Source organism: Saimiri boliviensis, chromosome 5 (genome assembly GCF_048565385.1).
Source record: "Saimiri boliviensis isolate mSaiBol1 chromosome 5, mSaiBol1.pri, whole genome shotgun sequence".
NCBI classification, from domain to species: Eukaryota; Metazoa; Chordata; class Mammalia; order Primates; family Cebidae; genus Saimiri; species Saimiri boliviensis.
In genome coordinates this window covers 61,714,357-61,736,477 of record NC_133453.1, presented here as the reverse complement: position 1 = coordinate 61,736,477, position 22,121 = coordinate 61,714,357, and the positions used below count along the sequence as shown (strand labels likewise).

Below are 22,121 nucleotides of genomic sequence, written 5' to 3'. Positions count from 1 at the left end.
TTCGTCCACACTCCCGGCCAGGGCCGAGTCTGCCTTCCCTAGTTCAGACCCGGACAGGGTTTGCATTGCAGTCAAGACGTGCTTACCCTGCGTCGAGCCGGGAGCTGCCCGCAGATCTTGTCGCCGGGGATGCTGGGGGAGGAGGGAATGGGAGACCTGGGGAGGAAGCCTGGAGAAGTAATGACACCAGCAGATTTTCTCCCCAAAGCTTCTGCTGCATATGACACGTCTGCAAGGCACCTTTTTAGCTGCTTTTGAAAGTTATAACCAAATACTGATTTTGTGACAATTCTGTGATATACCTGAATGGTTGCTTAAACAGAGAGACCTAAAGCTGGGGGAAGCATTACATAATGGACATAAAGCAAATGACACGAAACTAAGTGAACCCCCTGGGTTGCTTGATTACTCCACTCTTCTGGACACAAAATCCTGTAAGGTTTGTTTTCTATAGGAACTTTCATTTATAAATTGCTGGGCTAAGTTTAGCCAATTGTATATTATATTCAGCTGTGATTTTTTTTTAATAAATAATAATTTTTCTTGGACATCTTAAATTTAAAAATTGCATGCTAAGGGTTATATATCACTACGCTGATTAGGAAATGAAGTCTTCACAAAGTAAAAATAAGAAATTTCCTATCTGAATACCATTAACTTAGTTTTCCACTTGTTTTGTTTTTGTTTCTTTCCTTCTTTCATCCTTCTCCCGCCCCCTCCCCCCAGCTTTATGTTTTTTGGAAACATTTCTATAGTTTTGGGTACTGCGAGCTCACAATGTTGATATTTCTATCGCACGTTACAGCATTGCAGATACAAAGACTAATAATAAATGAAACAGAAGACCTCGCAGTAACTCTGAGAGTGAGCAGGGTTCCCAAGGTCGAAGGGAAGCTGCAGTGTAATTCAGCTATAATCAGCTACAGAGAATATGCATAACTCTCATTGGGAAAGGCCCTGATTGGTGGATTTTTTTCTTGTTATTCTTTTGCAGTTGGATTTAATGTATTTTTCCCTAAGAAATAATTTTCTTAAGGTAAAAATGAAATATTTTGAAATTAAAATTTCAGGCTTTTAGAAAGCCGAAAAATCCTGGTTTTGCTCATATTTTCAGATGTAATGTTGATAACTTCATTATACATTCAGTGGATGGATTATCTTTGGGGATACCTCAGTTTCAGATTACTATGACTTGTCAGATGAATCTTGACTTTAATATGAGGTAGTTCTGCTGTACTTTTACAGGATCACATATGTAAGTTTTCTTATTCCTAGATTGCTCTAACCTTAAGTTAACTTCAAGAAGAAAAATAAAGCCCTTCCAAGATGAAATCTTTGTGGTTGAAGGTCTTAGTACCACCACAGATATCGAATTAAATTAGGTAAACTACATAAGGATATAAAAGTTTCTTGTGACTTTACTCATAAAACTGTTGGACTAGGGAGAAGATAATGTAGCTTTGAAAGATAAGGCACACATTCTCAAAATAAGAATTTTGTTGTTTTGCTGAAAAGGTTAGGTCATAATTATGATACTTTTTAAAAAGTTTTTTTTTTTTTTTTTTTAACTTTAAAGTCATACTTATCCATTGACTTCTGGAACTTTTTTTCCCTCGCTCAATATGATATCTCTAGATTCATTCATACTGTATGTAGTTGTAGCTCACTGACTTTCACTGCAGTACAATATTCCACTTATAACACAGTATGCTGCTTCTTCTCTCAGTGACCATTATGATTATTATTTTTTTATTTTTGTTTTTTTCATTTTTTAAAATATTGCAGTGTTGCTCTGATTATTCATGTTTTCTGGGCCCATGTGCAAGTGTTTCTCTTGGGTTAATACCAAGGAATAAAATTGCTGGATTGTGGGGTATGTGAATATTCAACTTATTAGGTATTGCCAAATTATATTCCAAAATGGTTGTACTAATTTATATAAGCCAGAGAAACAATCAAATACAAACACTAAATACAAACATGCACTTGCTGTTTTGAGTATGTATCTGTTGAAATACACATTTTTTTTTTAGAAAGCAAGAGAATGATAAATATAAAACTTAGGATGGCAGTTATCCTAAGGGGATGGCATGTGGGGAGGAACACATACATGGATGTTAGTTATTAGTAATGACCTAGTCCTTGGGTTTCATGGTGAGTTCATAGGTGATCATTGTACAGTAATTCCCCCCTTATCCAAGGGGAATATGTTCCAAATCCCCCAGTAGATGCCTGAAACCTCCTATGGTACCAAACCCTATGTATATCCTTTTCCATGTGTACATACCTTGATAAAATTTAATTTTTAAATTAGGTACAGTAAGAGATTAACATTTATAATAAACAGAATAATTAACACTATACTGTAATAAAAAGTTATGTGAATGTGTTTCTCTCTCTTTCAAATTATCTTATTGTACTGTATTCACCTATTCTCAGAACTTGATTGACTATGGGTAATTGAAACTTTGGATGGGGGGAGGCAGATATTGTATTAAAAAAAAAAAAAAAAGAGGATCATGTATGGACCAGTGGTAATATTTTCAGGTTCTAAGGTAAAAGAAAATAAGGACACCAGAGTTGTCACAAGACAACAGGCTTCTGTACCAGAAGATATCTACCTACAAGATATCGGTTGAAAGATGAAGAAACAGTCCCTGAGTATAGGCATGAATTGCCCAGAGTTCATGGAAGGGAGTTGCAAAAAGGTTGAGCAGAAAGTGGTCATGCTGAGAAGAGGAAGGCTATTGTGGATTAGAAAAAAATGATATGAGCAGAAGTTGAGGGAGCCATGGGAAATTTTCCAACAGTGAAAAGCATTTACACAGAAAATTTAGGAAACTGATAGGTTGGGGCTATGGGGAGAGATCCAAGGTCCCTCATTAGCAGGGGCTGCTGATTGATATGAGAGTTCTCAAGTTTGGAAAAAACTAAAAGGAGTAGTTTAAAAACTAAATCTACTGTCCTAGAAAAGAAGAGGAGGAGAGTCAAAGGTGACTGTAATGATAACAAGTATGAATAATCTTGGTGTGTAGTATCAAACTTTTTTTTGTATTTTTTAAAAAATTGTTTATTTTACTTTAGGTGTATACTATATCTGGCATTTCTCCCCATGTTATCCTCCCCACCCTCCCTCCCTCCTCACCCCCTGCTGTCTCTCCCCTACCCTCACCAACTGCCCCCAGTGTGTGATGCTCCTCTCCCTGAGTCCACATGTTCTCGTTGTTCAACACCCACCTATGAGGGAGAACCAATTTTTTTTCTTTTAAAAAAGAAAAGAAATAGTGGAGTTGCTGTGGGAACTTTTAGTGAGGTTTAAACATCTCAAGTATGTGGTAATAGATATCGAAGCTCATATTTGAAAACTTGCAATATGATATCTGCTTTACATGTAGAGTTTTAAAAAATTTTATTTTATATACCTAATAGGCGTATATGTTTATGGAGTATGTGAGATATTTTGAAACAGGCACACAATGTGTAATAGTCACATCAGGGTAAATGGGGTATCCATCATCTCCAGCATTTATCCTTTGTGTTACAAACAATCCAATTATACTCTTTGAGTTATTTAAAAATGTACAATTAAATTATTATTGACTATAGTCACCTGAAGTGCTATCAAATACTAGATTTTTTTTTTTTTTTTTTTTTTTTGGAGACGGAGTCTTGCTTTGTCACCCAGGCTGAAGTGCAATGGTATGATCTTGGCTCACTGCAACCTCTGCCTCCGAGGTTCAAGCTATTCTCCTGCCTCAGCCTCCTGAGTAACTGAGATTACAGGCAACTGGCACCATGCCCAGCTAATTTTTGTATTTTTTAGTAGAGATGGGGTTTCACCATGTTGGTCAGGCTGGTCTTGAACTCCTGACCTCAGGTGTTCCACCTGCCCTGGCCTCCCAAAGTGCTTGGATTACAGGCATGAGCCATGTTGCCTGACCCAAATGCTAGATCTTATTCATTGTTTCTTTTTTCCTTTTTTTTTTTTTTTTTTTTAAAGGGACAGAGTCTCCCTATGTTGCCCAGTCTGGTCTCAAACTCCTGGGCTCAAGGGATCCTCCTGCCTTAGCCTCCCAAAGCGTTAGGATTACAAGCCTGAGCCACCACTCCCAGCCTACTTATTCACTGCTTCTAACTATTTTTTTGTACCCATTAGCTAACTACTTCCCCTGCACTTCCCCACTATCCTTCACAGCCTCTGGTAAAGATCCTTCTTACTTTCTATCTCCATGAGTTCAATTGTTTTAATTTTTAGCCTCCACAAATAAGTGAGCACATGCTCCTCATTTATAATGTCTAACTTAGCTACTACTGTATTCTCTGGACCTAGCACATGGTGGGTGTTGAATAAATATTTTTGGAATGAATTAACAGATTCTAAGTAATCGGTTAGATTTTTCAGGTTTTTGGAGATGTTACAAATGTCAATTCATGTTAGTCATTGCTTCTTTCCTATTTAACTTATTTACCTTTTAAAAATAACTTTGAGGCTAGGCATAGTGGGTCACGCCTGTAATCCCATTGCTTTGGGAGGCCTAGGTGGGTGGAGCACTTGAGGTTGGGCGGTCAAGACCAGCCTGGTTAACATGGTGAAACCCAGTCTCTACTAAACATACAAAAATTAGCTGGGTGCGGTGGTGCACGCCTGTAGTCCCAGCTACTTAGGAGGCTGAGGCTGGAAAATCATTTGAACCTGGGAATCGGAGGCTGCAGTGAGCCAAGATTGCCCCATTGCACTCCAGGTTAGGCGACAGCAAGACTACATCTCAAAAACAAACTAACAAACAAACAAATAAATAAAGATGAGAAAACCCAGGCAAAGAGGTTAAGTAATCTGCCCAAAGTGGTTTCCTTGTCTGTAATATGGATATATTAGATAGGGCTTAACTCTCCAGTTGTGTCAAATATTCTGTGAATTTCTGGCCCAGAGTAAAAACTCACCACATGTTGCCAGCAATATTAGGGAGTTGTTACAGAAGTAGTACCCTCAAAGGCACAATAGCTAAGATGATCAAGGAGAATTTAATTGGATCTTAGTTTTTCAAGTAATAGATAAGCATTCAAATAGAACATTTCTTTCAAATTCAACTTTGTCTAACTCAGTTGCCTTTAGATGTATTGTTGGTGTTTAGTGACTATTAGATATGACAGTTTATACATTTGTTATATTCTGAGAGGAAATCAGATGCATCATATACCATTGGATGTTCTGGATTTTTCACTCAGCCTTTGCCATGTTCATTCAGTTCATAAATAAATACTATCTGGCAGATAGTAAAATATGACCAAAAATATTAATCCTTATGGGTAATTAAAGGAAACATAAGCATAAAACTTGATTTTCTTAAATCAAATGAGAGCTTTCATATGTCATTATCCAAAGGCAGTGTTTTAAATTTTGATTATACTGTGAAATTCTGCTTGAGACAAATAAAAATTCACATTATTTTCCATTCTTTCTTCTGTTCCCTGATAAACCCCTACCATTACTCTTTCTACACACTTAATATTTCTGTTCATATGCTTCTGGGGAAATGCTTAGGTATTTACTGCTAAGTGTTGTTCTAGGTCTTTCTAGAAGTCTGACTGATTTTATTGTTTAGGTTTGGGGCTAAATCCTATGGTTGCCTGGCTCTCTGAGATATTGAGCCTTCAACCTTTAGCTGCCTGTGAGTGACTGCTCAAATGTCACAGGGAGCCTCAGCAGGACTGATAACCATTAAAAGGTTTTTTTTTTTCTTTTTTCCCATTTGTTAAATCCCCAAAACTAATGCTATTAAGGGGCTTTTCATAGAACTAGAAAGCTCTATCTATTCATCTTTTTAACTCCCACATCACACAGCCTTGTACATAGTGGGCATTCAGTAAGTGTTGTTAAATATACAATTTTTGTTAATTGATTCATATAAAATTATACTGTACATTATTTGCCATTTGAAATGCTAATTACAATTCTGTTTGGTTTGTGTTTACATTCTAATCTTTCGGAGCACTGGGGAAAAAAACTCGAAGCTTTTTCCCTTTAAACTTGGAAGGAAAACACATATTTAGATAAAGCAGTGCTGCACTTCTAGTCTCAAAATGCCCATTATTGGGTAGCTGACAATTATTTTTCTATGTAAGAAGTATTTTTAAAAAATTATTTGAGAAGAATGCCTAATTATTCTTTGAGAGGTGGCCAAATTGTGTGAAATAATATGGTTTAGGGATTACATTTTTCAAAGCCAGCAATAAACTATACAAAGATTAAAGCACATTTCTTTATGTTGGAGGTGCTGGAGCTTTCTAGTTTTTTTGTTTGTTTGTTTGTTTTTGTTTGTTTGTTTGTTTTGCTTTTAAGATGGGCAATTTGACATTTATGTGCAAATCAATAACTTATGAGTTAAATGCAAGGAAGTTTCTGTTTCTTCAGACAGTTTTTTTTTTTTTTTTTCCAGACAGTCTCACTTTGTCACTCAGACCGTAGTGCAGTGGCACAATCTCGGCTCACTGCAACCTCCGCCTCCCGGTTCAAACAATTCTCCTACCTCAGCCTCTCCAGTAGCTGGGACTACAGATGTATGTGCCACCACGCCTGGCTAATTTTTGTATTTTTAGTAAAGACGGGGTTTCACCATGTTGGCCAGACTGATCTCAAACCCCTGACCCTTCTTGGTCTCCCAGTACTCTGGGATTACAGGTGTTAGCCTCTGTGCCTAGCTCTTCAGACACTTCTAAAAACTATCCAGAAATTATGATATAACTTTTTTCCTTCTTCCTCTGCAGGCATAGATGATTACTATTATGAGAAATTAGTAATCTCTTTTTGCAGATGGTGGTAGAGTGTTCTACAGAGGTGTGTCTTGATAATTTAATGCTATTTTCTATAATTCCTTGAAATTTTCTTTCTAAAACAGATAGATTTTCTTTAGGACTTCCAGAAATGCTTTAGGAATTCCAGATAAATATTTCTAAAATTGTAGGCTCTACAAATGTATATTATTAATATTTCATTTAGAATTAAGATTAAATTCACCTTTCTGATTTGAAGGTAGTTAAGAGTCATGGTTACTCTGTCTAAAGAAAATATTGGTGGGCAGTGTTGGGAGTTAGCAGTTGGTAGGCAGATTTTCATAGGATCAACTTAAAATGACAACTTGAGGATGACAAAATGGTCATTTTCAAAAATTTTGATTCTTTTGGGATTACTTCAAGAATATTTTGTATCAAGAGACATATTTTTGTATTTATTTATTTTTGAGATGAGGGTCTCACTATGTTACCCAGACTAGAGTACAGTGGCTATTCACAGGCATGATCATGGTACATTATAGCCTGCAACTGGTGGCCTCAGTTCCCTGAGTGCCTGGGGTTATAGTTGTGTGCTACTGCATCTGGCAAGAGACATGTTTTCTTAGTGGCTCAATATGTAAGACTTAAGTAGCACATTAGCCTTTCCAGCATTACCCAAATCACAGAAAGTATCTTAGAAGCAATTTTGTAGATGTGGAAACTAAGGCTCTGAGAGTTAAGTGAGGTGTCCAAGTCAGTGCCAGACTTGTACTAACCGTCACATGCCTGGAGACTAAATCATCCTGACCTGGTACATGTTCCCCATTAGAGTTAATTTGTGAATACGTATATGTAGAGATGTAGAAAAAATACTGACAGGGACCTGTGCTATTTGTTTTCAACCTGAGAAGTGTGTCTGACAATTAGAGTTCCCATGACCTTTTTTTTTTTTTAGACAGGATTTCACTCTGTCGCCAGGCTGGAGTGCAGTAGTGTGATCTTGGCTCACTGCAACCTCCACCTCCTGAGTTCAAGCGAGTCTCCTGCCTGAACTTCCCAAGTGGCTGGGACTACAGGTGTGTGCCACCATGCCCAGCTAATTTTTGTATTTTTAGTAGAGACGAGGTTTCACTGTGTTGGCCAGGATGGTCTCGATCTCTTGACCTTGTGATCACCCACCTCTGCCTCCCAAAGTGCTGGGATTACAGGCGTGAGCCACCGCACCCAGCCCCATGACCATTCTTACATGTGCTTGTTAACTGCAGTTATAGTGCTTTATCAGATATGATGTCAGCTTTAAGATCAAGTCACATAGTAGGCTCATAGATCCTTTCGGGAATGGCAGAATCCAGGTAGACTTGCGTCAGTTTTTAATCAGCCATTCCAATGTGACACTACAGTGAGTGCTTATAGCATTGAAACCTTGTAATATTATACTTTATTTTCTCTCCTTCTGACCTTTGTGGTATTGTTATCATATTTATATAATAAACCCCACATTATACTGTTACCACTTTTGTTTGAAAAATTATCTTTTAAAGATATGTAAATAGTAATTTACAAAATCTTATATATTTACCATGTATTTACCATTTATGGTGACTTTTTTTCTTTTTTTCTTTCTTTCTTTCTTTTTTTTTTTTGCCCTTAGAGAACTTGGAATTAATTTTCTTTCCTTTTTTCAGATCCATATTTCCATCTGGAATCATTTTCTTTCTGCTTAAAAAGACTTCCTTTAACATTTCTTGTTTCCAATGGTGATAACGTTTTCACTTTTGTGTGTCTGAAAATGTCTTTATTTTGCCTTCAATTTTGAAGATATTTTGACCGGGTATAAAATTCTAGGTAGACTATATTTTTATTTTCAGTGCTTTAAAGATATAGCCTCTTGTTTGCATTGTTTTCAATGAGAAATCTATTATCCATGTTTTTGCACATATTATATCTTTTTTTTCTCTGGCTGCTTTAAGATTTCTTTTTATCTGCTGGGCTTGGTGGCTCACGCCTGTAATCCCGGCATTTTGGGAGGTTGAAGTGACAGATCACTTGAGTTCAGGAGTATGAGACCAGCCTGGCCAACATGGTAAAACCCTGTCTCTACTAAAAATACAAAAATTAGCTGGGTGTGGTGGCACATGCCAGTAATTCCAGCTACTTGGGAGGCTGAGGCAGGAGAATCACTTAAACCCAGGAGGTAGAGGTTGCAGTAAGCTCACGTTGTACCACTGCACTCCAGCCTGAGTGACAGAGCAAGACTCTGTCTCAAAAAAAAAAAAAAAAGATTTATTTTTATCACTGGTGTTGAGTAATTTGATCACGATGTACTTTGATGTGGTTTTCTTCATGTCTCTTGTGCCATTGAGATTCATTCAGTGTCTTGAATTTGTGGGGTTTTTGTTTTCAAGAAAGTTGGACAAGTATCTGCTATTATTTCTTCACATATGTTTTTCTGTTCCTTCTTCACTATTCTGTCTTTTGCAGGAACTCCATGTACGGTATATCAGACTGTTTAAAGTTGTCTCACAGCTGAGACTCTGTTCATTTTTTAAAGTTCTCTTTTTTCTGTTTCACTTTGAATAGTTTCCATTGCTATGTCTTTACACTTAGTTTCTTTTAACTTTTTTTCTTTTTAAATTGTGGTAGAGTCTCACCTCAGTTTATGAGGTGAGACTATGTTGCCCAGGCTAGATTTGAACTCCTAGGCTCAAGCTATCCTTCTAATTCAGCTTCCTGAGTAGCCAGGATTATAGGCTCACGCCACTGTGCCTGGCTCACATTTAGTAATCTCTTCTCTGCTAATGTCTACAGTATTAATCTCATTCAAATATGTATTTTTAAATTCAGAGTTTGTAGTTTTCAGCTCTAGAAGTGTTATTTAGGTCTTTCAAAATATCTTCCATATCTCTACTTAACTTTTTGAACATACGGAATATAATTATAACTGTTTTTAATATCCTTGCCTGCTAGTTATAATCTTTTTGTCAGCTCTGGTCAGGATCTCCTTGTCATGAGTCATATTTCCCTGCTTCTTTATGTGCCTGGCAATTTTTGATTGCATGCTAAATATTGAGAATTTTACCTTTTTGGGTATTGGATATTTTTGTATTCCTATAAATGTTCTTGAGCTTTATTCAGTGATGTAGTTAATATACTTGGAAATAGTTTGACTCTTTAAGGTCTTGCCTTAAGATTTGTTTAGTGGGACCAGATAATGCTTAATTTAAGGCTAATTCTTTCCACGAACTGGTCAAGAACCTTCTGTGTACTGTACCCAGTGTCCGTTGAATCATGAGGCTTTCTAATTTGACAGGTGGGAGCAGACACTTCTTGATTTTGTGAGTGTGGGCACTGTTCTGTCATCTGTAGTATATTCTAGTGTTTTTTTCTCCAGCCTCTTTGTTTTGTTTCATTTTTTGAGACAGAGTCTCACTCTCTCACAAGGCTGGAGTTCAGTGGCGTAATCTTGGCTAACCACAACCTCTGACTCCCTGGTTCAAGTGATTCTCCTGCCTCAGCCTCCCAAGTAGCTGGGATTATAGGTACACGCCACCATGCCTGGCTAATTTTTGTGTTTTTAGTAGGGATGGAATTACACCATGTTGGCCAAGATGATTTCGAACTCCTGACCTCGTGATCCACCCATGTTGGCCTCCCAAAGTGCCAGGATTACAGGTGTGAGCCACCACGCCTGAGCCTCTTTGGTTTCCTTACACCTATAAGCATGACTCAACTGAATTATTTTCTTTTTTCTTTCTTCTTCTTCTTCCTCTTTTTATTTTTTTGAAAGAGTCTTACTCTGTTGCCCAGGCTGAAGTAAAGTAGCATGATCTCTGCTTACTGCAACCTCTACCTGCCGGGTTCAAGCATTTCTCATGCGTCGGCCTCCCGAATAGTTGGGACTATGGGTACACATCACCACACCAGACTAATTTTTGTATTTTATTGGAGAGGGGTTATACCATGTTGGCCAGGCTGGTCTTGAACACCTGACTTCAAGTGATCCGCTTGCCTAGGCCTCCCGAAGTGTTGGGATTACAGGTGTGAGCCACCCTGCCCGGCCTCACTGAATCCTTGAGGGAACTCTTTGCAGGTCTCTGAAAATCTCTGTGAAGATCTCTCTTTTCCTTTGGACTACAGCTGCCTTGGTTTTTCTGAACTGTCAGCTCAAGTCTGCTGCCCTGGGCCTGGGTTTCCCCTTCCTGTGCCACTGCTGGAAACTCACTCAAGGTGATAACCTAGTAAAGTCTTTCTTAGGACTCACCTCAATCCTTTCCCGTCTCTTGGGGATCACTGTCTTTTGTTGCCTGGTAATATCTTGAAAACTATTTCTTTGTATGTTTCATCCACTTCTTGGTTTTTCTCCAACAAGAAGATAAATTCAATCCTTCATCTTGACCAGAAGCAGAAGTCCCCCAGATATTTGTTGAAAGTGAGGAGGCAGGCAGAGGAATGAAGTGGAGGTCTTGAGGGGTTGTGGTAAAAGTTAAAAGAGCCAGTGTGGTAAGGGGAAAGAGCTTACCATTGGAAGCCCAGCTGTGAGGGAGAGTTTCTCTAGCAGTGCAGTTGACTGAGTTGGCTAGCAATTTTATTGATTCATTGATTGATTCTTTTTTGCTACTGTTTATACACTTATTAAGTGCCTACTCTGCACCAGGGTCTTAACATACATTATTTCTCATCCTTACAATAGGCCTACAAGGCATTGGTTTTGTTAACCTTTACCTTCATACTCTACCCCACCTTCTTCCACACTAAGCCCCAGCCTTTCTCAGTTTCACAGATGAGAAAATAGAAACGTCAACTGACTGCCAAGCTCCTGCAGTTTGTAAATTGTATAATCAGATTTCAAACCCAGTTTCCTGTAGCTCCAAAGCCAACTGGCCCATAATGCCTTTTCCTTGCCAGGGTTGGGATTTGTGTTTGAGTGAGTGAGTTGGGGGAAATCGAGAGTGCTAGAAAGAGAGGTTGAAGTGACAGCTCATGATTAAGTAGGCAGGGAAGGGAGGAAGCCAAAGATGAAGGCTGGTGGAAGGGAAGAAAAAAGAAGCTTCAGCACTCTTCAGTTCTCTATGGTGTGGACAGTGGCTGTAATGGCCTTAAAGAAACAAGGGAGCTTGTAGTTAGCCCCAGATAATGATATTCAGAAGTGATGGGGGAGAAAGAAGTTTTAGAATTCTACCTAATCTTCTAATAAGTTCTGGATCTCTAATAACAGTTCTAGGTAGAATGTAGGTCTGAGAAAGATAAAACAACAAAGCTTCTAGAAAAAGAAAAAAATAAGCAAAGATTTCCTAAATAGGACATAAAGAGTGCTCATGATGAAGGGGAAAAAAAATAGACAAATTGGACTATACTGAAGGATCTTTTCAGCAAAAACACTGCAGAGAGCAAAAAATCAAGCAGCACAGTAGGGAATATTTCCAGTATATATGCCCCAATCATTTTTAGGTCAGTGACTTGGACAAATGAGAATTTATATGTAGTCACTTACTGAATTCATTAATAAATATGATGGATTTGTATATTTCCAGAATTGTTTGTCTAATCCTCTTAAGGGCATTATATCACTAAGCAGCACAGCTAAGTGTTTGATCAGTTTAATTAGAATGATCATTTGTCACACTTTAGAAGCATTTGGTTCTTGGCTATGGAAATATCAAAGGCTGGGCAAAAAAGTATTAATTTTGCCTTTTTTTTGAAAATGGTAAAAAAAAAAAAAAAACCTGTTAAAATCTAGTCGCAGTTGAATTAGTACATAACCTTTCAACTACTCAAGCCTATTTTTTTTCTTTTTGGAGACAGAGTTTTGCTCTTGTTGCCTAGGCTGGAGTGCAGTGGTGCAGCTCACTGCAACCTCCACCTCCCAGGTTCAAGCAATTCTCCTGCCTTAGCCTCCCGAGTAGCTGGTATTACAGGCATGCGCCACCATGCCCAGCTAATTTTGTATTTTTAGTAGAGAAGGGGTTTCTCCATGTAGGTCAGGTTGGTCTCAAACTCCTGACCTCAGGTTATCTGCCTGCCTCAGCCTCCCAGAGTGCTGGGATTACAGGCATGAGCCACTGCGCCCAGCCCACAATTCTTTTTCTAATACTGTATTACACAGCCACGTGATTAAGGTTTCTCTTATTGGCTGTTTCGAGAAAGTTAGTGTCCAATTTTTGTCTTATGTGAAGAACTATAGTATTTTCCAACACGTAGAATGAAACAAAAAGACCTGTCTTGGGTTCGTGTGTGGTGAAAAAGCTAGCATATACTGTGTCAATGCAAAGGAAACTGAGAACTCGGATAGCACTTAAAGTTGTGCGGTTAGGGATTATGAGGCACGACATAGCAATGAGACTGAGTTCACAGGCTGCACAGGAAAATCAGTGTCTTTACTTGATCATCTTCCTCTCTATACAGTGGACAGTGGGACAGAAAGTCATCACAAAACGATGAGGCCACTGTCACATAACCTGTATGCTTAGTGATGTATCTTTATCCAGCCTTTGGTTTTCAAGATGAAGAAAGGGATAGAAAATTTGATTTATATTGAATCACTTACCATAGGGTTTAATTTACTTACCAAAGCCTTTAGTAAACTCTTTACGAACTCTTTCTTACAGGAGGGTTTTCTGTTATTGTTTTTATATGTTTGTTTGTTTTGTTTTTATTAGAGAGTTTAGGTCTTGCTGTGTTGCCCAGGCTGTTCTCAAAGTCCTGGATTCAAGTGATTCTCCCACCTCAGCCTCCCAAAGTGCTGTTTGTCTGTTTGTTTTGTTTTGTTTTGTTTTTAAAGAGAAAGTGATAACCAGAGGGTCCTTGCCTATAAAGGTGGCCTCGTGTGTGTGCATCTGAGCGCTGTTGTGGCAGAGGGGTATACTAGTTTCCCATGGCTACAGTAATAAAAAATTGAGTGGCTTAAACAACACAAATTTATTCTTTCTGGTTCTGGTCCTTGGTGTTTCTTGGCTCATGGCCACATAACTCAAAATCTCTGTCTTATTTTACATCCCCTTTTCATCTGTGTGTGTCTTCTCCTTTTTTTTTTGGTCTATGTCAGAACTCTCTCTGGCTCTCTCTTACAAGGATACATGTAATTGTATTTAGGGCCCACCTGGATTATCCAGGATAAGCGCCTTCACTTCTCAGTGTCCTTCACTTAATCATATGCTTGGGGGTCATATATGGTAATAGTCTCTCTTAGCCATATAAGGTAATATCTACAAGCTCAGGGAATTAGGAAGTGAACATTTTTGTTGTTGTTGTCTTTTGAGATGGAGTCTTGCTCTTTTCGCCCAGGCTGGAGTGTAATGGTACGGTATCGTCTCAATACAACCTCCACCTCCTGGATTCAAGTGATTCTCCTGCCTCAGTCTCCCGAGTAGCTGGGATTACAGGTGCCCACCACCATGCCCGGCTAATTTTTTGTATTTTTAGTAGAGATGGGGTTTGACCATGTTGGCCAGGCTAGTCTTGAACTCCTGACCTCAGGTGATCTGCCTTCCTTCGCCTCCCAAAGTGCTGGGATTACAGGCGTGAGCCACCTCACTTGGCCTGTGAACGTATTTTTTTACTGTGGGGCCGGTATGTATTTTTAAGCCAACCACAGTTGGTTTTTCCAGCTGTGAGTACATCTGCATCAGGAGATGCCTGAAGAAGTAAATTTGGGAAAATCTGCATGCCATAAGTATGCAGGGAAAGTCACCTATGAGAACCTCTTGTGTGCTGAGCTGCTGTGTGTGTCTGAGGGGCAGGGTGAGAGATGGAGGTGGAGAGAGTATTTTGAAAGAATCTTGAGGGAGGATATCAAATGTACAGGAGATTTTTCTAAAGCTAGGTAGTAACTGGTTCAAGACTGTCTCATTTAAGAGGCAATAACTGCAAGCTAATTTTAAGAGTGTTTTTTTCTCTCAATTATTTGGTGATAAACAAATATTAACCAAATTATGGGCACTGAATTTAGAGAACTTGTGTGCCAGTGTGACAAGTAGCAAAGTTTTATTAGAAATAAAGTGCTGGGCTGGGCACGATGGCTCACGCCTGTAATCCCAGCACTTGGGAGGCTGAGGTGGGCGGATCAACTGAGGTCAGGAGTTCGAGATCAGCCTGGCCAACATGGTGAAACCATGTCTCTACTAAAAATACAAAAAATTAGCCAGGCGTGATTGCACATGCCTGTAGTCCCAGCTACTCGGGAGGCTGAGGCATGAGAATCATTTGAACCTGGCAGACGGAGGTTGCAGTGAGCCAAGATCAGGCCAGTGAACTCCAGCCTGGGCAACAGAGTGACTCTGTCTCAAAAAAAAAGAAAGAATGAAAGAAAAGAAAAGAAGTAAGAAATAAGAAACAAAAGTGCTATCCAATAAAATATTAATTTGGTTAATACTTGCTTATCATCAAATAGTTGAGAAAGAAAAAAAATACTCTTACAATTAGCTCAAAGTTATTATCTCTTAAATTAAACTCTTTTAAACCAGTTATTACCTAGCTTTAGAAAAATCTCCTGTACATTTGATATCCTGCCTCAAGATCTTTTTTTTCTTTTTTTTTGAGGTGGAGTCTCGCGCTGTTGCCCAGGCTAGAGTGCAGTGGCCTGATCTCGGCTCATTGCAACCTGCGCCTCCTGGGCGCAATTTAAGCAATTCTCCTGCCTCAGCCTCCCAAGTAGCTGGGACTACAGGCGCCACCACGCCCTAAATTTTTTGTATGTTTAGTAGAGACGGTTTCACTGTGTTAGCCAGGATGGTCTCAATCTCCTGAACTCATGATCGGTCAGCCTTGGCCTCCCAAAGTGCTCGGATTGCAGGCATGAGCCACTGCGCCCAGCAAGATCCTTTCCAAATACTTATTTGCGCATTTTGATCTTAAACCTTTTTTATTGTAAACACACAACTCTCCTGTATTGGATCTCCTGCTTTCTACGTCTTCCTGTTTTCATCTTTCTTTATCTATTCCTCAGTCCTTCCTCCCTCCCCCTCCTTCCCCTCCCCCTCCCTTTTCCCCTCCCCTCTCCTCTGCCCCTCCCCACTCCCCTCCCGCCTCCCCTCTTCCCTTACCCCTCCCCTCTCCCCTCTCTCTCATCTCCCCTTCCTCCCTTCTTCTCCCCTCTCTCCCCTCTTCCCCTCTCCTCCCCTCTCCTCCCCCTCTCCCTCTCCCCTCCCCTCCCTCTCTCTTTCCCTCCTCCTTCCCTCCCTCCCTCCCTCCCTTCCTCTCCTTTCGTTTTTAATGTAGCACATCCTCCATTAGCTTCCTGAAAGCATAAAGTTTTTGAGATCTTAAATGTCTACAAATATTTTTATACTATTCTCGTTCTTGATTGATAGTTTGGGCCTAAAATTCAAGGTTGGGAATAATTTTATTTTAAAATATTCAAGGTGTTAGTCGACTACTCACTAGCTTCCGAAGTTACTGTTAAGAAGACCAAAGCTGCCTGGGCGCAGTGGCTCATGCCTGTAATCCAGCACTTCGGGAGGCCGAGGCCGGCAGATCACGAGGTCAAGAGATCAAGACCATCCTGGCCAACATGGTGAAACCCCGTTTCTACTAAAAATGCAAAAATTTGTTGGGCGTAGTGGCACATGCCTTTAGTGCCAGCTGCTGGGGAGGCTGAGGCAGGGGAATCGCTTGAACCCGGGAGGCAGAGGTTGCAGTGAGACAAGATCGTGCCACTGCACTCCAGCCTGGCAACAGAGCGAGACTCGTCTCAAACAAAACAAAACCAAACCTAAGTTTGTTCTTCTGTCTGGTAGTTAGCAGTATTTTCTATGTTTACATTCAGTCTTTTGTCTGTCTTTGGTGGGCCGTTTCGGTCTGGAAAATTAAGGTCTTTAAGATTTGAAGCATCTTCATTAGTTTTATTGAGGCTTTCTTCCCCTCACTTTTCTTTATTCTCTATTTCTGGAATTCTGATCATTTGGGTATTAGACTTCCTGGATTCATGGGTTCTCTAATTTTCTGTTTACTGTCATATTTCTTTGTTTTTAATCTTCTTGACCCACTTTCTGGGAGATTTCCTCAACCTTATTTTCCAGCTTTTTTTCTTCCCCCTAGGTTTTCAGAGGCAGTTTTCCAGCTTTTCTACTGAGTTTTGCATGTCTGAAATTTCTTCTTTCTCATTTTTTTTTTTAAAGCATCCCTTTCTTGTTTGATGGATGAAGTATCTTCTGTCACCCTTCTGAGGTTATTGACATTTTCTGTGCCTTTCACAGGGAAACCTGTGTGTCCCCCAAGTGGCTTTCTTTATGTTTGTTTTGATCTGTGTTTCATGTTTGAGTTTTTCCTCAGATCTGGTGATTGTGGCTTGTCTGCTTCTATTTAAGAGTGAGTCCCCAAGAGAGCTGATTTGAGAGCTTCAAGCACTCAATGGGTCTTTTAAACTGAGAGCTTCATGGGCAGAGCCAGTCCTGTGAGGAAGCCTACCCTCATTACAAATAGTAGTATCCTGAGGTTTGCCTGTTGAACTGGGCAGATTTCACAGAGATCTCACAAGTTTTTGCCTGAAGTCTGCAGGCCTGGGTACCATAAACAAAAAACTACTAAATAACTTAAAAAGCTTTCCAAGACATGGTGCCTTTTTTCCCTGCTTTTCTCTCTTTCCATATTATAGCCATAGGTACTCTGAAAAATAAGACCTTATTAAAAATAAAGACTTTAACTAATTTTTTTTTTTTGAGACAGGGTCTTACTTTGTCACCCAGGTTAGAGTGTAGTGACACCATTTTGGCTCACTGCAACCTCTGTCTCCCAGGTTCAAGCGATTCTTCTGCCTCAGCTTCCTGAGTAGCTGGGATTACAGGTGCCTGCCACCATGCCCAGCTAACTTTTTTTTTTTTTTTTTTTCAGTAGAGATAGGGTTTCACCATGTTGGTCATGCTGGTCTTGAACTCCTAACCTCAAGTGATCCTCCCGCCTGGGCCTCCCAAAGTGCTGAGATTACAGGCAGGAGCCACTACACCTGACCTATAAGTAAATTTGACAGTTAGAAAACATCCAGCAAAGACTTTCTTTCTTTCTTTCTTTCTTTTTTTGAGAGGGAGTTTCACTCTTGTTGCCCAGGCTGGAGTACAATGGCATGACCTCAGCTCAATACTATCTCTGCCTCCTGGGTTCAGGCAATTCTCCTGCCTCAGCCTCCTGAGTAGCTGGAATTATAGGCATGCACCACCATGCCCGGCTAATTTTGTATTTTTTTTTTTTTTTTGAGACGGAGTTTCGCCCTTGTTACCCAGGCTGGAGTGCAATGGCGCGATCTCGGCTCACCGCAACCTCCGCCTCCTGGGCTCAGGCAATTCTCCTGCCTCAGCCTCCTGAGTAGCTGGGATTACAGGCACGAGCCACCATGCCCAGCTAATTTTTTGTATTTTTAGTAGAGACGGGGTTTCACCATGTTGACCAGGATGGTCTCGATCTCTCGACCTCGTGATCCACCCGCCTCGGCCTCCCAAAGTGCTGGGATTACAGGCTTGAGCCACCGCGCCCGGCTAATTTTGTATTTTTAGTAGAGATGGGATTTCTCCATGTTGGTCAGGCAGGTCTTGAACTCCTGACCTCAAGTGATCTGCCTGCCTCGACCTCGCCAAGTACCGGGATTACAGGTGTGAGCCACCGCACCTGGCCCCAGCAAAGACTTTCAAACTGAACTTCCCTTGCAATTAGGACACCTTAGTATTTTACTGTTAGGTGATTCAACCTAAGCATATTATTTGATGGCGTTTTGGGTTTGGATATCAGTTTAGGAAGGTAAATGTAGATACAACATACCTTATATACAATGGACATAAAAATGACCCCTCTCGGTTGGGCAAGGTGGCTCACAACGGTAATTCTAGCACTTTGGGAGGCTAAGGTGGGCAAATCACTTGAGGTCAGGAGTTCAAGACCAGCCTGGCCAACATGGCAAAACCCTGCCTCCACTAAAAATACAAAAAATAAGCTGGGTGTGGAGGCACATGCCTGTAATTCCAACTACTTGGGAGGCTGAGGAAGGAGAATTGCTTCAACACGGAGGCAGAGGTTGCAGTGAGCTGAGATAGCACCACTGCATTCCAGCCTGGGCAACAGAGTAAGATAAGGTTCCCACCCCAAAAAAATGACACCTCTCTCCTCTCTTTCTCTCTCTCTCTCTCTCTCTTTCTCTCTCTCTCTCTCTCTCTCTCTCTCTCTCTCTCTCTCTTTCTCTCCTAGAATGGCTCAGAGCTGTGACAAGGACAGGGGTAGAGGGTTGGTTAAAGCCAAGCTACTCACTCTTGCCTTTGTATCTTGCTGTATTCATGTAGGGCATGAATTTATACCACATGGATAGGGCAAGATATAAAATCAAGGCTGGGTGCAATGGTTCACGTCTGTAATCCCAACACTTTGGGATGCCAAGACAAGAGCATCAGAAGTTCAAGACCAGCCTTGGCAACATAGCAAAACCCTGTCTCTAAAAAAATAAAAACCGTAGCCATGTGTGGTGGTGTGCGCCTGTAGTCCCAGCTCCTCTGGAGGCTAAGGCAGGATTGTTTCACGAGTTTGAGGCTGTGGTGTGCTATGATTGCACTACCACAATCCAGCCTGGGCTACAGAGTAAGATCCTATCTCAAAAACAAACAAAAACCCAAATAAGTTGAGGAGGTCCTGAACCACCTGATTAATCCTAAGATCCCTGTATACAAATAGGTGAGCAGCTGCGTTTCAATATGGTTTCAGAGACTGGATAACCTCTTGTTTTGGGGCCCGAGGGGATGGTCTTTGATTAATAGCTGACTGTGCCTAGGGCTCAGCTTTCAGGCTGTCCCAGCCCCAAGACCCTCAGTCTCCTCAGGGCTCCTGCCAGAGCAAGATTGCTTCTGGCACTTGCTGCTTATTTCCTGACCTCAGCCGGTTTGATAGGGATGCCCTACCCTCTATCTCTGCAACCCTGCCAGGGCTTGAGTCTCTACCTGACCCCACTCTGAAGCACCCATTACATCTTATCTTTGCTTTTGGATCTCTCAGGTGTCAGCCACTGGCCCAGCCCCTCATGCTGCCCTACCATTATCCTCTGCCCAGATTGCCAGCTGGAAGCCACATGAGCCCTTTCCCTTCTCCTCGGAGGAGTGGTATCTTCAGTTGTAATCCACTGTGTTTTCTTCATTAAAGCATCGTTGTAAGTGGTGGTTAGGAACTCTGTCTCTGTTATGGCTTCCCACATGGCCTGGACTCTACCAATTATAACATATTTTAAAGAAATAATATATGTTTTGATTTCCAGGTCATAGATTTGAAAAAGCAACTTTTTTGCATAGGTTCCATTGGGAAGTCGGGGGCTGCCTTGCAATATCATGCAAGGGAGGACAAATGTCATCATCAAATATTCATTAAGCTCCCACTTGTGCCTCGTGCTGTTGTGCCTGCTGAGTCTGTGAGGCCTCTGCTGGGCCTGTTTTTATAAACTGTAATAAGGCTGCCTTACAAATTGCCCTCTGAACCTCAGCCCACTGTAGAGGTTTTTCTGACAGATCCTGTCTCATGCTAATGGAGAAGATTAAAGCAAGAAGTGTTCCTAATCTGAAAAAGCGCAATTGTAATTTAAATGTGTCCTTTCCTGGAGCCTGAGTTCTTTTAGTCACTGAGCCTGCACTAATTTGTGTGATTCTTTTGGGGGCCAGGGCACTCTTCTTAGAGGTTTTTTTTTTTTTTTTTTTTTTTTTTTTAAATTAGTACTTCCTATTGCTTCAGTGTTTCCTTTTTAGTAAGACATTCTTAAAATAACGTGACACATAGTGATTTTTGAAAGATTAAAGCAGTGTGTTCTGAGGTGAGCCTTACAATTAATTGCCTGAATTGGCTCTAATTATACATAAAGAGCCAAGCTATTAGTGTTAAGAAGAAGTGACTTCAGAAAGTACAGTTGGTCCCAAAGACCGAATAGCTACTGCAAACAGTAATCAGTGAGGTGGTATCTATTGTATGAAAACCCCCTTAGCTGGAAATTACTTGTGTTCATTCAAATTGGCTTTTCCCCTTACACTTGGTTATTTCCTTTTCAGTGAAAGTATGCAACTTTTTAAATGCAGAGGCTAAAACTAAAATAGCTCATAGAAGATATTTTTGTGTAAATGAGTATGCCCTGTGTGAACACGGACCCTCTTGATTGCTCGTCTTTAGACACTTTTGGAAGATCTTTTTCCACCCACCTAAAATGTCAGTGCTTCCAGGGATTTAGCCTAGGTCTTCTCACGCCATACTCCCTCCCTGCTTGACACATCAAGTTCTGAGTCTCTGCTAGCGAATTCCAAATTTATTTATCTGGGCCAGGTCCCTTCTGAACTCCAGAGGCACATTTTCATATGGTTATCTTACAGGAATTGCAAACTTGTGCATGCCCAAAACAGAACCGCGGACCATGATTGTCCCTCCCAAATCTGCCCTCTCCCACCCTGCCCCGGCTCTTCCACTTGGGAGATCTGGGAGATGGACTGACACTAAGCTCCGTGTCTTGTTGATTCTACCACTAACCACGTTTCTCCGTCCTCATCACCCTGCCCTTTTTCATGCCCCTATTGTCTCCCTCCTAGACGATAGCAAAAGCCTTCTAACTGGTCTGCCTCAATCCCGTTTGCCTCCTTCCAAACTATATACTGCTAGAATTTTTTTTTTTTTAGATGGAGTCTTGCTCTGTTACCCAGGCTGGAGTGCAGTGGTGTGATCTCAGCAAACTGCAACCTCCGCCTCTTGGGTTCAAGCAATTCTCTGCCTCAGCCTCCCGAGTAGCTGGGATTATAGGCGCCTGCCACCATGCCAGGCTAATTTTTGTACTTTTAGTAGAGGCAGGGTTTCACCATGTTGGCCAGGCTGGTTTTGAACTCCTGATCTTGTGATCCACCGACCTCGCCCTCCCAAAGTGCTGGGATTACAGATGTGAGCAACCACACCCAGCGCTAGAAAAATATTAAAGCACAAGTCTGATCATGTCATTATGTGATTAAACATGTGCAGTTGCTGTCAGTTAAACATCGCTGTCTTTTATTTGTGTGGCTGTTTAATCTTATATGTTCCCCATTTGTAATTTACAACAGCCCAGACTGACTGGTCATCTTTTAGGCGCTTGAATTCATGTGGATGGTTTTCTGCATAAGGCCTTTTCACAAGTGTCTGCTATGCCTGGACTGTTCTTCCTCCTGTCCTCTGCCTGGCTACTGCCTGCTTGCCCTTCTCATCTTATCTTCAGTGTCATTCCTCGATGACATTTCCAAAAGCCCTCCCCAGTTGGTTAGTCCCCTACTAAATATGCCAACAGCATCCTGTATTTCCTATCACTCATTATAATTATAATTAATCAAGTATTTGTGTAATTATTGGTTTGATGACTGATGTTCCCACTCTCCCATAAACTCCCTGAGAGC

General features: G+C 40.7%; 1 protein-coding gene across 13 annotated transcripts in view; it reads left to right on the top strand.

The window, feature by feature from the left end:
• Window positions 1-22,121, top strand: part of OSBPL6 (oxysterol binding protein like 6) — a 205,715-nt gene that overhangs the window by 1,205 nt on the left and 182,389 nt on the right. The window lies entirely within an intron of this gene.